The sequence below is a fragment of the Mobula birostris genome, chromosome 10, assembly GCF_030028105.1.
Source record: "Mobula birostris isolate sMobBir1 chromosome 10, sMobBir1.hap1, whole genome shotgun sequence".
Taxonomy (NCBI): Eukaryota; Metazoa; Chordata; class Chondrichthyes; order Myliobatiformes; family Myliobatidae; genus Mobula; species Mobula birostris.
Genome location: NC_092379.1, coordinates 68,159,775 through 68,174,624, shown reverse-complemented (window position 1 = coordinate 68,174,624; position 14,850 = coordinate 68,159,775). Strand labels below are relative to the sequence as shown.

Here is a 14,850-nt window from a genome sequence, read left to right as displayed (position 1 = left end):
TAGCAATTTGCAAGGAGGAATGGGCAATTCTTGCTCCATCACATTGTGCAAAGCTACTGGTGACTTATCAAGAAGATTACTGACTGTCAATAGCTGTGAGAGGTGGTTCAACTATGTAGTGCGCAAAGGGGGATGAATACTTCTGAACTGCTGACATTTCAATTTAGGATTTTAAATCTTTCACTCTTTAAAATTTTGCCTGTTTTTTTTTGGGGTGGGGGAGAAGGAGCATGTGCTTCCGAAATAAAGAAAATTCTTAGTTAAATTTATCAACATCATTGGTTGTATAAATCATTTATATCAACAAAGCGCTGGGGCTGAGTCCTTCTTCAAGGCACCATATCTCGAAATCTACTTTGGATGATCACCTCAAATACACTGTACAAGTAGCCGTTCGACCTCGTCGATGGATCGCAGCGATGTCATCTGTTTTCATGTTCAAAATCCTGGAGATTGAGCTCGACCAGCGACAGTTTCTCCATCTGGAATATCCATGATATGAGAATGTTCTTGATGTTGTTTCTTTACACAAGATTTGCATCCGTTTGATATGTGTTATTATGCCATGATACAGTTTATAACATTAACTACTTTTCACACACAATATCAGAACGCTACAATTATAATTAGACAACATTTATTTCCACAAATGTCACTAGCTGTTGAACCTTCAAATACTAAAATCTCAGCGGCTTGGACACGCCCTGGCATTTTGGTAAAATATGTTCGAACTGTACTCTTACACGCTACATGTCTGTGAAATAATGTTTTCACTTTGTTTCTCAATATCTACCGGCTGTGACCTGTGCCAAGATGTCAAAAGAAAGTTTGCAATGATGAATGTAGTAACGGGAACAGCTGCGTTCTCTCGAGTCCGAGGGATACACTGTGCGGAGATGGATGAATAATGAGTTTCCGAGAGGCTGAGTGCTGATGTCACATTAGTTCACAATACCTACCCTCGCACCACCTTTTGCCAATCGATTCTGAGGAATTATAATTGTTTCAACTCATCTAGTTTGGAGAGACCCTGCTGGCGTTGCCACCAAGCATCAGCAAATCACCTCGATGCGTATCACTTTCTCCAGGAACCGGGCCTGGATAGTGAGAAGAGTAATTTTCTCAGAAACGCATGTAGATGCTGAATATTCATAATAATATTATATTCAAACTTAAGACTATATTGTCACAGAGCAATATGTCCACGCATCATCCATCGATGCAAACATCCAGCAAGTACCTTGTTTAGATTTTGCCGTTTTTAAGCCATGTTTGAAAACAAGCGGTGCAGATAGATCTTATTCATTTATAGTTCATGACAAAATCGGTACTGGATCAAGTGGAAATCACGAGTACTCCTCTGTTTAGCACAAGCATTGCCTGATATAACCAACATAATAATTTGCATTGGAAGGAATAATGGCAAAAACGAAAAACAAAAAAAAACAATCTGTCTCCAAATACCAGTGCTGGTCTTGGCTCGCAGATAATCTGATGTGTTTTCGCATTTAATTTCATCAATGGGACGAAAGCGGACAAATGATGATTGGATTGCTGGTACAACTGATAATTCGGTAATCAATGCAGATGACAAAGATACTTTGTCCCAGTGGATATTTTCTTTTCTGAAAATTTTCGCACACGTTGTTACAAAAAATTCACCCAGGAAAAGAATCTGATTTCAGAATACCTGTCTCTTACAGGGTCACACATCAATACGAGTCTGTATATAGCAGGAAATATGTGCAAGTAGTCGTTTCCTTATTATGTGAAGCAGAAAAAAAAATCTAGCTGTTTATCAACGCGCAACACCCTGGAATAATTCCAAGTATTCATCACATAGAACACTCCGATTTTATCGATTTTTAAATCAGTCGCCACCAGAAAATAGCGAGTAGGTAACTATCCGTGTCCAATCAGTACAGAGTTTAAACAGCTAATACAGAGAGAGAAACATTGAAAACCTACAGCACAATCTTCTCCGTGGATTGTCACCTTGTCGTGGTGGAGAAGCTTGTGTGGTCCTGTGATCCCGAGAGCAATGCCGTCTGGAGATATGCTCCTGGTAGGGTCACCAATGGGGTTACGGGCGAGGGTCAGGTCCCTGACAAAGAACAATCCAACCAAGACATCAACGGCGGAACAGGCGGATGAAGTTACTTCGAACTCAACGGTTGTGTCAAAGTGTGTGAAGGCTGCAACAAATCCATCAGCTCCAATCGTCGCGGTTTCCATCCCGTTGGAATCATTTGGTTGATTTGTGAAGTATCGTGTATCTTGGCTTCTTGGAGTGCAACATCCAGTACACGTTAAAGTACACGCACAGGCGTCTTCACTCTGTGGGCCACGACGACGATGAAAGCACAATACAGGCCCTTCGGCCCACAGAGCTGTGCCGAACATGCCCTTACCTTAGGACTACCGAGGTTTACCCATAGCCCTCTATTTTTCTGAGTTCTATGTATCCATCCAGAAGTCTCTTAAAAGATCCTATCGCTTCCACCTCCACCACCACCGCTGGCAGCCCCATCCACACACTCACCACTCTCTGCGTGAACAGCTTACCCCTGACATCTCCTCTGTACCTACTTCCAAGCACTTGAAAACTATGCCCTCACGTGCTAGCCATTTCAGCCCTGGGAAAAAGCCTCTGACTATCCACACAATCAATGCCTCTAATTATCTTGTACAACTCTGTCAGGTCACCTTTCATCCTCTGTCGCTCCAAGGAGAAAAGGCCGAGTTCACTCAATCTATTTCATAAGGCATACTCCCCAATCCAGGCAACATCCTTGTAATTCTCCTCTGCACCCTTTCTATGACATCCACGTCCTTTCTTTAGTGAGGCAACCAGAACTGAGCACAGTACTCCAAGTGGCATCTGAACAGGGTCCTATATAGCTGTAACGTTACCTCTCGGCTCTTGAACTCAATCCCACGATTGATGAAGGTCAGTGCACCGTATGCCTTCTTAACCACAGAGTCAACCTGTGTAGCAGCTTTGAGTGTCCTATGGACTCGGACCCCAAGACCCTCTGATCCTCCACATTGCCAAGAGTCTTGCCAATAATGCTATATTCTGCCATCATATTTGACCTACTAAAATGAACCACCTCACAGTTATCTGGGTTGAACTCCATCTGCCACTTCTCAGCCCAGTTTTGCATCCTATCAATGTCACGCTGAACCTCTGACACTATCCACAACACCCCAACCATTATGTCATCAGCAAATTTACTAACCATCCCTCCACTTCCTTATCCGCATCATTTATAAAAATCACTAAGAGTAGGGGTCCCAGAACAGATCCCCGAGGCACACCACTGGTCACTGGCCTCCATGTAGAATATGACCCATCTGCAACCACTTTTTGCCTTCTGTGGGCAAGCCAGTTCTGGATCCACAATGTAATGCTGCCTTGGATACCATGCTTCCTTACTTTCTCAATAAGCCTTGCATGGGGTACCTTATCAAATGCCTTGCCAAAATCCATATACTCTACATCTATGGTTCTACCTTCATCAATGTGTTTAGTCACATCCTCAAAAAATTCAATCAGGCTTGTAAGGCACGATCTGCCTTTGAAAAAGACATGCTGACTATTCCTAATCATATTATGCCTCTCCAAATGTTCATAAATCCTGCCTCTCAGGATCTTCTCCATCAACTTACCAACAACTGAAGTAAGACTCACTGGTCCATAATTTCCTGGGATATCTCTACTCCCTTTCTTGAATAAGAGAACAACATCCTCAACCTTCCAATCCCCAGGAACTTCTCCTGTCCTCATTGATGATGCAAAGATCATCTCCAGAGGCTCAGCAATCTCTACCCTCACTTCCCACAGTTGCCTGAGGTACATTCCGTTCAGTCCCGGTGAGTTATCCAACTTGATGCTTTCCAAAAGTTGCAGCAAATCCTCTTTCTTAATATCTACATGCTCAGGCTTTTCTTCTCTGCTGCAGGTCATCCTTACAATCGCCAAGATCATTTTCCGTAATGAATACTGAAGTAAAGTATTCACTAAGTACCTCTGCCATCTCCTCCGGTTCCATACACACTTTTCCACTATCACACTTGATTGGTCCTGTTCTCCCACGTCCTATCCTCTTGCTCTTCACATACTTGTAGCATGCTTTGGAGTTTTCCTTAATCCTGCCCGGCAAGGCCTTCTCATGGCCCCTTCTGGCTCTCCTAATTTCATTCCTAAACTCCGTCCTGCTAGCTTTATAATCTTGTAGATCTCTATCATTACCTAGTTTTTTGAACCTTTCATAAGCTCTTCTTTTTTATTGACTATATTTACAACTGTCTTTGTACACCACAGTTCCTGTACCCTACCACCCTTTCCCTGTCTCATTGGAACATACCTACGCAGAAGTCCACACAAATAACCCCTGAACAATTGCCACATTTCTTCCGTAAGTTTCCCTGAGAACATCTGTTTCCAATTTATGCTTCCACATTCCCGCCTGATAGCCTCATATTTCCCCTTACTCCAATTAAAAAAATCCCTAACTTGTCTATTCCTATCCCTCTCCAGTGCTATGGTAAAGGACATAGAATTGTGATCATTATCTCCAAAGTGCTCTCCCACTGAGAGACCTGACACCTCACCAGGTTCATTTCCCAATACCAGATCAAGTACAGCCTCTCCTCTTGTAGGCTTATCGATATGTTGTATCAAGAAACCTTCTTGAACACATCTAACAAACTCCTCCCCATCTAAACCCTTCACTCTAGGGAGATGCAAATCAATATTTGAGAAATTAAAATTTCCCACTATACCAACCCTGTTATAATTACTCCTTTCCAGAATCCGTCTCCCTATCTGCTCCTCGATGTCCCTGTTGCTATTGGGCGGTCTATAAAATCACCCAGTAGAGTTATTGACCCTTTCCTATTCCTAACTTCCACCTACAGAGACTCGGTAGACACCCCTCCATGACTTCCTCCTTTTCTGCAGCCATGAACACTATTTCTGATCAACAATGCCGCTCCCCTCCCCTTTAGTCTCCCACCCTGTCCTTTTTGAAACATATAAAGCTTGGCACTTGAAGTAAACATTCCTTTCCCTGAGCCATCCAAGTCTCTGTAACAGCCACCACATCATAGCTCTAAGTATTCATCTGCTTTATTCATAATACTCCTCGCATTAAAATGGAAACATCTCAAATATTATTCTGAGTGCATTCCTTCTCTATCACCTGACTATCCTCCCTCACACACTGTCTCCAAGCTTTCTCTATTTGTGAGCCAACCGCCTCTTCCCCAGTCTCTTCACTTCGGTTCCCACCCCCCAACAATTCTAGTTTAAACTCTCTCTAGTCGCCTTAGCAAACCTCCCCGCCAGGATATTGGCCCCATGGGATTCAAGTGGAGCCCATTCTTTTTTGTACAGGTTACACCTGCCCCAAAAGAGGTCCCAATGATCCAGAAATCTGAATCCCTGCCCCCGATCCAATCCCTCAGCCACGCTTTTATCCGCCTCCTCATTCTATTCCTGTACTCACTGTCACGTGGCACAGGCAGTAATCGTGAGATTACTACCTTTGCGGCCCTGCTTCTTAACTTCCTTCCTAACTGCCTGTAGTCTGTTTTCAGGACCTCATCCCTATTCCTCCCAGTGACATTGGTACCAATATGTACCACAACCTCTGGCTATTCTCCCTCCCACTGCAGGATATTGTGGATGCGATCTGAAACATCCCAGACCCTAGCACCTGGGAGGCAAACTACCATCCGAGTTTCTTTCCTGCATCCACAGAATCGCCTGTCAAACCCTCTAACTATAGAGTCCCCTAGCACTACTATTGCCTTTCTGTTCTTTTCCCTACCCTTCTGAGCCACAGGGCCGGACTCTTTTGCGGACTCTTCTTTGACATCGAGCACTCTTGGGGTATTCTGTGTGGCTCTGTTCGTCCTATTATAGGAAGGGTTTGGAGATGTGGAGAAAAGGTGTGGAACAGACTGCTACTTGGATTTGATGGTATGAACTTTAAGGGACTATTGGACAAATGTGGTTTTTCTCTTGAGACCTTCACAGGTTAAAGGGGGTCTGATATAAATTTTGAAAATTAGAAGAGGCATAGACAGTCAGCATCTGGTGTCCAGGGTAGAAATGTCAACCAACTGTAAGGCGAAGGGTTAGTTTACTTGTCGGTTGAAAGCCGTTTCTGCCATGCAGGTCATCAATTGGACTGTTCAAAGGATGCAGTAGCTCTTTCTTATTGGTTGTCATGAGTGCCACGGCACCAGCATCCGGTTCAATTCCCTCAGGGGTATAATAGAACGTGAGAGAGACTGGCTGGCTTCCTCTGTCTCTGGGGCTCATCTTCACTGTGATCGTGACCAGTGCTGAAGGACCTTTGGGAAAGTGCTGTAGGTGTAGGAGGGCCCATGTGCAAACTGAGCTCAGTATATGTTGAATGTTTAGTTTTGTAGTAGAGCAACTTGGGGAGATATAATGAAGTACCTTAAGATAAGACCATAAGATATAGGAGCAGAAGTAGGTCACTAGCCATCATTGGCCACAGTTCGTATAGCACAGATAGCAGAGCTTATACTGGAGACCAGAGACCACACACTGTAGAGCATTGTCCATAAGACCATAAGATATACAAGCAGAAGTAGGCCATTTGGCCCATCGAGTCTGCTCTGCTATTCAATCATGGACTGATTCTATTCTTCCAGTCATTCCCACTCCCCTGCTTTCACCCCATATGCTTTGATGTCCTGGCTAATCAAGAACCTGTCTATCTCAACCCTATCACTCCGCTTCCCACCCCCCTGCCAAATTAGTCTAAACCCTCCCTAGAAGCTCTATTAAATGTGCCCGCTGGGATATTGGACCCCTTCAGGTTCAGGTGTAACCCATCCTTTTTGTACAGTTTGTATCTCCCCCAAAAGAGGCCCCAGTGATCCAGGAATCTGAAGCCCTGCCCCCTACACCAGTCTCTCAGTCACACATTAATACGTCTGATCATGCTATTCTTGCACTGGCTAGCACGTGGCACAGCAGCAATCCTGAGATTACTACCCCGGAGGTCCTGCTTTACAGCTTCCTACCTCACTCTCTATTGAGATTGAAATGTTTTGAATGTTTACTGTCGTAATTTTTGTAACTTGGGGTGACTCAGAAGTTTGGTTGAATGCTTCACTGTTTGTGTTTATTGATAATCAGTGTCTTCTGTCTCACTTACCAAAGCCATGTGCCTGCTTCCTCATAGCACATCAGATGGTATGCCTTTAATATTAGGGGGAGGAGGGTTGCATGAAGTTTAGATTATGCAGAGATTTTAGGTGTGTGAAATGGAATAGTACAGAAGACAGAATTCAGAATTGGGAACTACTTTTTTTTCTTCATTGCAGTCTACCAGGAAATCACAAAAGATGTGAAATTTGTTATTATTTTTTCCCCTTGCTTCGCACCACTTGGTAAGTAAACAATCCACTCAGTGCATCGACAGTTAAATCAAAGATGTCAGAGAATATTTACTTTTACAACTACACCCTTTCCCATGCGCTATTTCACGTTGTTGACCATTCTTGTTAAAAGTCGCAACTAATCATATGTTCAAACTGTCTTGATCCACAGGCCTACTTTATTCTTCATCTGAATTTTCAACAACAGAAAAACAACTTTCCTTTCAAACTTGAACAGATCCTGGACTCTAACTCCTTCACATCCATCCTCTTATGTATCCCTCTCATATTTCTGTCCGTTTGTGCTTTTGACCCCCTCTGATTACAAGTGATCCATGGTGTCGGCTTGACCACCACCTTCGTAAGTTCTGATTCCAGAATGATGGTGAGCTTTTCTTTCCCAATATTTGTCTCTCTATCCACAGCTTTGTTTAGGAATCTGTTCACAAGGCTCAGGGCACATTGTTCCTCTACAGATGGATATAGAGATCACAAGCTATACATACCACTCCATTCCTGCCTCTTCCATCTCCAGTCTAGTTCACTTCTAAGTGTAAACTATACCCTGTACGTGTTCCTCTAATCTACCCCGTTCTGCACGCAGTAATGCATTCACTATGGCTGACTTCAATATTATCAAACTTAGTTACAAAGGTGAAGTTGCGGTATAATGGATTGCCTTCTAAATCACAGAAACTGAACACTAGCAATCAGAAACATCATTGTGCCACTCGTGGACTGTATACATATCTCGATATCAGGTAATTGTCTTCGAACTTCCTGTGGTGGTCACTCTTGTCCAATTTGTAATCTGGTAATATCTCAGCCTCTCTCAGTCCACCGTGAGTACTTCCTGAAGATTCACAGGTGGAACTCTCAAGGCAGACCAACTGTTTAGGCCTTCACTTGCCCACATAATAATTCCTTCACTTTCTTGTTATTCTTTCCCTCGTCCTGTCTCTTCTAGTTTCCATACACAACAGCTTGGATGCTTTCTGCCATTTTGACAGTTAATGCAACGGCCACATTGCTCTAACCACCCAGTTTCGATTCTGATTCTACCTGTGTGGAATTTCTACGTACTACCTGTGACCACATATGTTTCCTTTAGCTTCTTCAGGGTTTTCCCACATCTCTAAGTTGGCAAGTTTGATATGTTAATAGGTTTCTGTAAATTGTTGTTAGCATATGAAGATAAAATGAATATCATAAGGATGGTGCGAGGTCAAACCTTTTAAATAATATTCATTCTAGAATAGAGGAAATAAATATCACAAGAAAATGAGCAGATTAATATAAGGGCCAGCATAGACCCAATGGCATTGACACATTCCCTTATCTTCCACCATCCCAGCAACACTCAATGGACAGCACTCCATAATTTTCACCAAGTTTCCTTGCATTCCAGCACCATTGATTTCTCTCTGCCCTCAGCACCTTTCAGTATTCCAGCTAGATTATTGAGGCCCCAATGGGTTACATTGTACATAGTTTAATCGTATAAATTCGTCTTAAGGCAACAATACACATATTTGGAACTGAGTAAATTAATTAAAGAACAAAGTATACCACAACACTAATCAATCCAGTGTTCAAATCTGTAAATAAACAAGTGAGCTTGTGTAAGATTCTCCCACAAGTTACTCCCAGTGCAACAAGCTTTCTGAAGATGGCTTCTTCCAGATCATTTTTCTCTCCCTTGATGACACTGTAGCGTACTGTAACCCATAAAATGCCGCAAGAACTCAGTAGTTCAGGCAGTATTTATGAAGCGGGGTAAACAGTTGATATTTTGGCTTGAGGCTCTTTATCAGGATCTGATGAAGTCAAATAAATGTCAACAGATTATTCCTCTCTATAGATGGTGTCTGCCCTGCTGAGATCCTGCAGCATTTTGTGTCTGTGAATCTGGATTCCCAACATCTATGGGATCGGTTGTGTTTTTGATGTCATCATTTCCTGAACACAGACCCTTTGATGATGATGGTGTAAAGCAGGTGCCACGACGTCTCCGCTGGAGACTGGGTAATTCCTCTGACAACAGAAGTCCAGGGAAGAAAGCATAGGAGCATTCAATTCTCACTACATAATATCAAGGTCATAATGTCTACAGTTTACTTCGATTATATTGACGCATTTTCCCCACACAAACTAAGGAATCATTAATGCAGCAGGGCATTCAATCAATTGCCAAGACTTAAAGTAATTGAGTTTACTACACACATTGCAATATTTTACTCTGTATTCAACAATATCTTTCTGATGACAGCATTATTTCATGCTCTGCACTGAAGCTGATTTCTGTGTCCATCTGCTATACCAGGAGGAATCACTGGTATGTTTAAAAAAACTTTTGTTGCAGTTTCAAATGAAGAGAATTGACCTGGATCATGAAATTTCCTTTGTACACTGCAGTTGCTGTCTGATTTGGTGAGTACCTCTCTCAGTTGGTTTTCATTTCAGTTTTCAAGCAACTATGGAATTTTCTCTTATTTTTCACCAGGTGGGCGACGAAATCCATGAAAGCAATAGTTCAGATAGAAGCAAGTCAATTTATCAATCTGTTTAGCATGGAGTTTCTATGGGAGGAATGCCACATAACATTCATGACAAATCAGCACTTACTCAGGCAAGATCTCTTCAGTCCTCAGTTTCTTACTGAAAATAAAATCCAGCTTGATATTGATAATGGGATCTAATTAAATTCAATAATACTGGACTTGCAGTGGAAAAGACTGAATATATTTTGCACAATCACAAATGGCGTGTTTTAAATACATTCACGGGAGTGACTTTCTTTTGGAAACAGTTTGGAATAATTTGAGATATTGGATGCGACAGAGCTGTTTCCTCCAAGTGATCATAAAGGACGAGTTAAACTCAATCAGACTTGAAAAGGATATTACCTGAGCTTAATTTACAGTTACAATTGAGATGTAAAGTTTTATATGCTTAATTCAATAACATGTAATTTATTCTATTATCTTGCAATATTATCTATTATTCCTTTCTCTGCGCATTGTCATTTATTAACAAGTATTTATAAACTGCTTAGAATAATTCTGACTTGTTGTCCTGTATGGATAAGTGTTCATATAAAACTCACAGACTTGCGGAAGGGAGAATTATCGACAAGTGTTTGAATATTTTAAATGAGATCCAAATGTGATTGATTCTAAATCTTCATTGACTCTGGATCTTGCCATGAGTCTTGTGCCAATTTCTCTAACAATGTTTTTCTTTAATTATTCGGTGGTTCTCTTTAAGGTAAGAGAAACTGAACTGGCTGATAAGCATTGAACACAGACTGTGAAATTCTTCCTGATAGGTAACATCAGAGGTTATTACAGGTAGTTGGTGCGGCTCTCGTCTTTCAAGCAATGATTTGTAACATCTCAATCGATACAGACATCTATATGCTGCACCCAAGGATCAGCTATCATTTCACCTGTGCAGTTCTATTTTTAAACACGTAATTGGCTGAATAACGCAAGGTGCTGCTGACTATTGCCCAGCTGCCCACCCGGTTGTGCCTTCTATAGGCCACCGTTTATCCTTCATGAACACTTCTGAAGACAGATATAGTTTAAATTTAAAGTTTAATTTATATCGTCACACTCTGTTAATCTTGCACCAGCTTTCCAAATGCTGCAGATTGGAAACTCCCTCCCAACCCCCTTCGGTAACGGATAAGAAATATTTCCAGGAACGAATGCAGGAGAAGTGAACATTATTGAGGAGAATTACAGCAGGATTTGGTGTTAGATGACATAAATTTTTTAACCACGGCATGATATAAACTCACTGTGTAGATGCTTGTACAGCCCAGTTAATCAGTTTCAACGTCAACTTTCACCACTCTCTCTGCATTCTCTGTAAGATCCTTCAGTGCAGCTCTCAGTATCTTGTACGTCATGAGAAATGATGAGCCTGCACCAAAAATGGAGCCAATGACAGGGACAAAGTCGCGAGCAAATTGAAGGGCTGAAACAGCTACAACAACGACAACGTCCCAACCTAACCTCATAATTGCATCTGGAATTATTTCCCCCAACAGTGGAGTCAGCCAGGCCAAAGATCGTTTGCATTACATTACTTAGTTCACCTTCAAGTCCTTCATTTAACCGATTGAAATCACAATGATCTGGCTCTAAACTGGATATCAGGAACACAGTTGGATCTGGAAACTTGACCCCTGACAACCCCCTGAGACAGTTACTCCAAATCTTTTCCAGCTCTTCTTCTTCATTAATAACCCCCATCTCCTTCCTCATTGAATAAAGATCAGCATCAATCTTAGAGTGGCCAAAATAGAATTGTTTCCTCAGCCGCTTAATCTCTTTGGCAAGATATACAACATTTTCTTTTTATCAACAAGTGGAGATTATGATGAAGAAATCATATGTTTCGAATTTCATTTCTGTGAGATATGAGCTGCTGTGAATTGTGTAGTTTTGATCCCTGGCAGGTCCCAATAATGAACATTGGGCAGAGTGGGATGTGAGTATCCGGTTGGCTCCGTTGTTGTTTCTGTGGTCCCAACTTCAGCTGCTCCTGGATCAGTGCTCTGAAGTCCTCTCATGGAATTGATGAAGGTGGATTATCCTGTACCTGATTCTCCCGTCTGCGATGATAAGCTCTATTTTGTCCAGATCAGTTACTTTCTTCTCTATCAGTGGTTTAACTTTTTCCACCCACCTGTTTCAAAATCAGATTTCAGTTTGCTGAGTTCTTCCTGTGTGTAGAATGAAGGGGTCTCATTCTCTGCCACCTGTTCAGTGAAAGGAAATATGTTCCATTAAAGTTCTCAACTGAAAAAACTTCCATTTATATTTCCTATCATGGCATTCACAGAACATTCTCATATCAGTCCCTCCTAGTAATGGTCCAAGTGCTCTTTGCTATTACAATTTATGACCCAATAGCTATCTATATTTGTTATTATAATGTGCATAAACACAAGTAGATTCATTGGAAAGTACAGTGCTGAAACAGGCATCGACCTGCACCATCCCATCCTCCTGTTATTGCTGCACCTATCCAAACTTCTCTTAAACGTTAAAATCGAGCCCACGAGAACCACTTATCCTGGCAGCTCACTCCACACTCTCACAACCCTCTGACCGGTTAATATGCTTTGATTTTGCTTGACCACCATTGATTTAACTAATGGAGCATGTAGATCTCGACCTGTTTGTCTAGAGAGCAGTATTTTCACACACTTCCACCATTTTATTTCTGTTCATCCCTGTTTATTCACCATGTCATCTCCTCTCAGTCCAATAAAGTTATGTTAGCTTTTGCCTCTCTGAAATGATATTGCCGGTGAAGTTGGTGATGGGATTTTGGAGCAAATGAAGCCCTATATTGTGAGGGGCACTAGTAATTGGTTGGCAGGGTGCAGAAGAGGAGTGGTTGTCAGAGGTTCCTGTGCAGATGATGCGTCTCTCTGCAGTGTGGTGCACCAATGGAATGGGCACAGCTCATATTTGACCTGGAATGCTTCAGTCATTGATACTCTCTACCACAGTCAATCTAGTTTCAGCACATGCAGTTCTGAATGATACTGCACAGTCAAATTGTTCGAAGGGAAAAAGAATAGAACATTTTCCAAGAATATGTCCATCCGCAATCATTGAGAGTGCTAACGATGTGGCTGAAATGGTCACAAGCATGCTGTTCGAAATGCACGCCAAATGCGGATAGGACCAGGCAACTTCCAGAATATAGTACAGAAGACCTAGACTCTTTCAATGTAGGTATCGACACAACAAGATGTAACGTTGCTCAGGTATGAGATCCAGTGCGGCTAATGACCACCAAATCTGGCGACACCAAAACATTAACAAAGCAAGGTAACACTAACAGGGATAATAGAAGAGTAATGGTTGAAAATTTTGAGAATAATTACACATTAAGACAAAGGAGCAGCAATAGTGCATTTGGGTCATCGAATTTGCTCTTGTATTTTAGCATGGCTGATCCATTTCCCTCTCAACATCATTCTCCTGCCTTCTCCCTGAATCCTTCAAACCCTGACTACTCAAGAACCTATCAACCTCCACCTAAAACATACTGAATAACTTGCCCTGCACATCAGCCAGTAGTAAGGAATTCCAGAGATTTGCCACAATCTGATTTAAAAAAATCATTTTTGTCTGTGCTCTAAATGAATATCGCTCTCTTTGGTGGGTGTGCCCTGCAGTTCTATACCCTTCCATCATAGGAAATATCCTCCCTAAGTTACTTAGGCCACTTAACACGTTTCAGTGAGATTCTCCCCTCATTCTATTAAATTCCAACAAGTGAAGGCCCAAAGCCATTAATCGCTATATTCCTGGAATCATTTCATAAACCTCCTCTGAACCCTCTCCTATGTCAACACATCCTTTCTTACATAAGGGGCCCAAAACTGTTCACAATACTCCAAGTGAGGCTTCACCAGTGTCTTCTAAAGCCTCAGCATTAAATTGTTGCTTTCATATTACAGTTCACTCAAAATGAATATTAACATTGCATTTTCCTTCCTCATCACCGACTCAACCTTCAAATGAACCTTTAGGGAATCCTGCACGAGGAATCCTAAGTCCCTTTGCACTTCATTTTTTTTTAAATTCCCTCCCTGTTTAGAAAATATTCTACACTTTTATCCCTTCTAGCAAAGTGCCTGTCCATATATATTACTGAACACTGTACTCCTTTTGCCATTTCTTTGCCCAATCTCCTAATCTGTCAACATCTTTCTGTAGCCTCCCTGCTTCCTCAGGACTACCTGTCCCTCCACCTATCTTTGTATCATATTCAAACGTGGCCACAAAGCCATCAATTCGATCATCAAAGTAATTAACATACAATGTAAAAGATAGCAGTCCCAACACAGACCCCTGCAGAGCATCACGTGTCATTGGCAGCCATTTCTGATGACACAGGAATGGTTCATCTCAAAGAAGAAGCATTCTAAAGGGAGGATGAGGCTGCCATGGCAACAAGAGAAGTCAAGACAGCATTAAAGCAAAATAGAGGAGATACAGATGGCAAATAATACTGGGAATCTAGAGGATTGGGAAGTTTAAAAAAAATAAGCAGAAGGCAACTGGGCAAAAAAAAAACATTCACAAGAGAAATGATAAATATGAAGTTAAGCTAGTAAATAATATAAAAGAGGAAACCAGAAGCTTATTTTTTTAGATACATAAATAGTAAATGAGAGGTGAGACTAAACATAGGTCTGCTCAAAACTGACATTGGAAGGATAGTAATGGTGACAAAGAAATGGCAGATCAATGGAATAAATATTTTGTGACATTATTCTCTGTGGAAGACACCAACAGCGGGCCAGAAATTTCAGACCGTCAAAGTAAGCAGAGGTATGATTGCTAAGAAGGACGTGCATGGGAAGCTGAGAAGCCTGAAGGTAGTTAGGTC

At 41.7% G+C, this 14,850-nt stretch overlaps 1 pseudogene; it reads right to left on the bottom strand.

Moving 5' to 3' along the window:
- Positions 1-1,052: 1,052 nt before the first annotated feature.
- Positions 1,053-12,205, bottom strand: LOC140203698 (interferon-gamma-inducible GTPase 10-like; annotated as a pseudogene).
- Between the last annotated feature and the right edge of the window lie 2,645 nt (positions 12,206-14,850).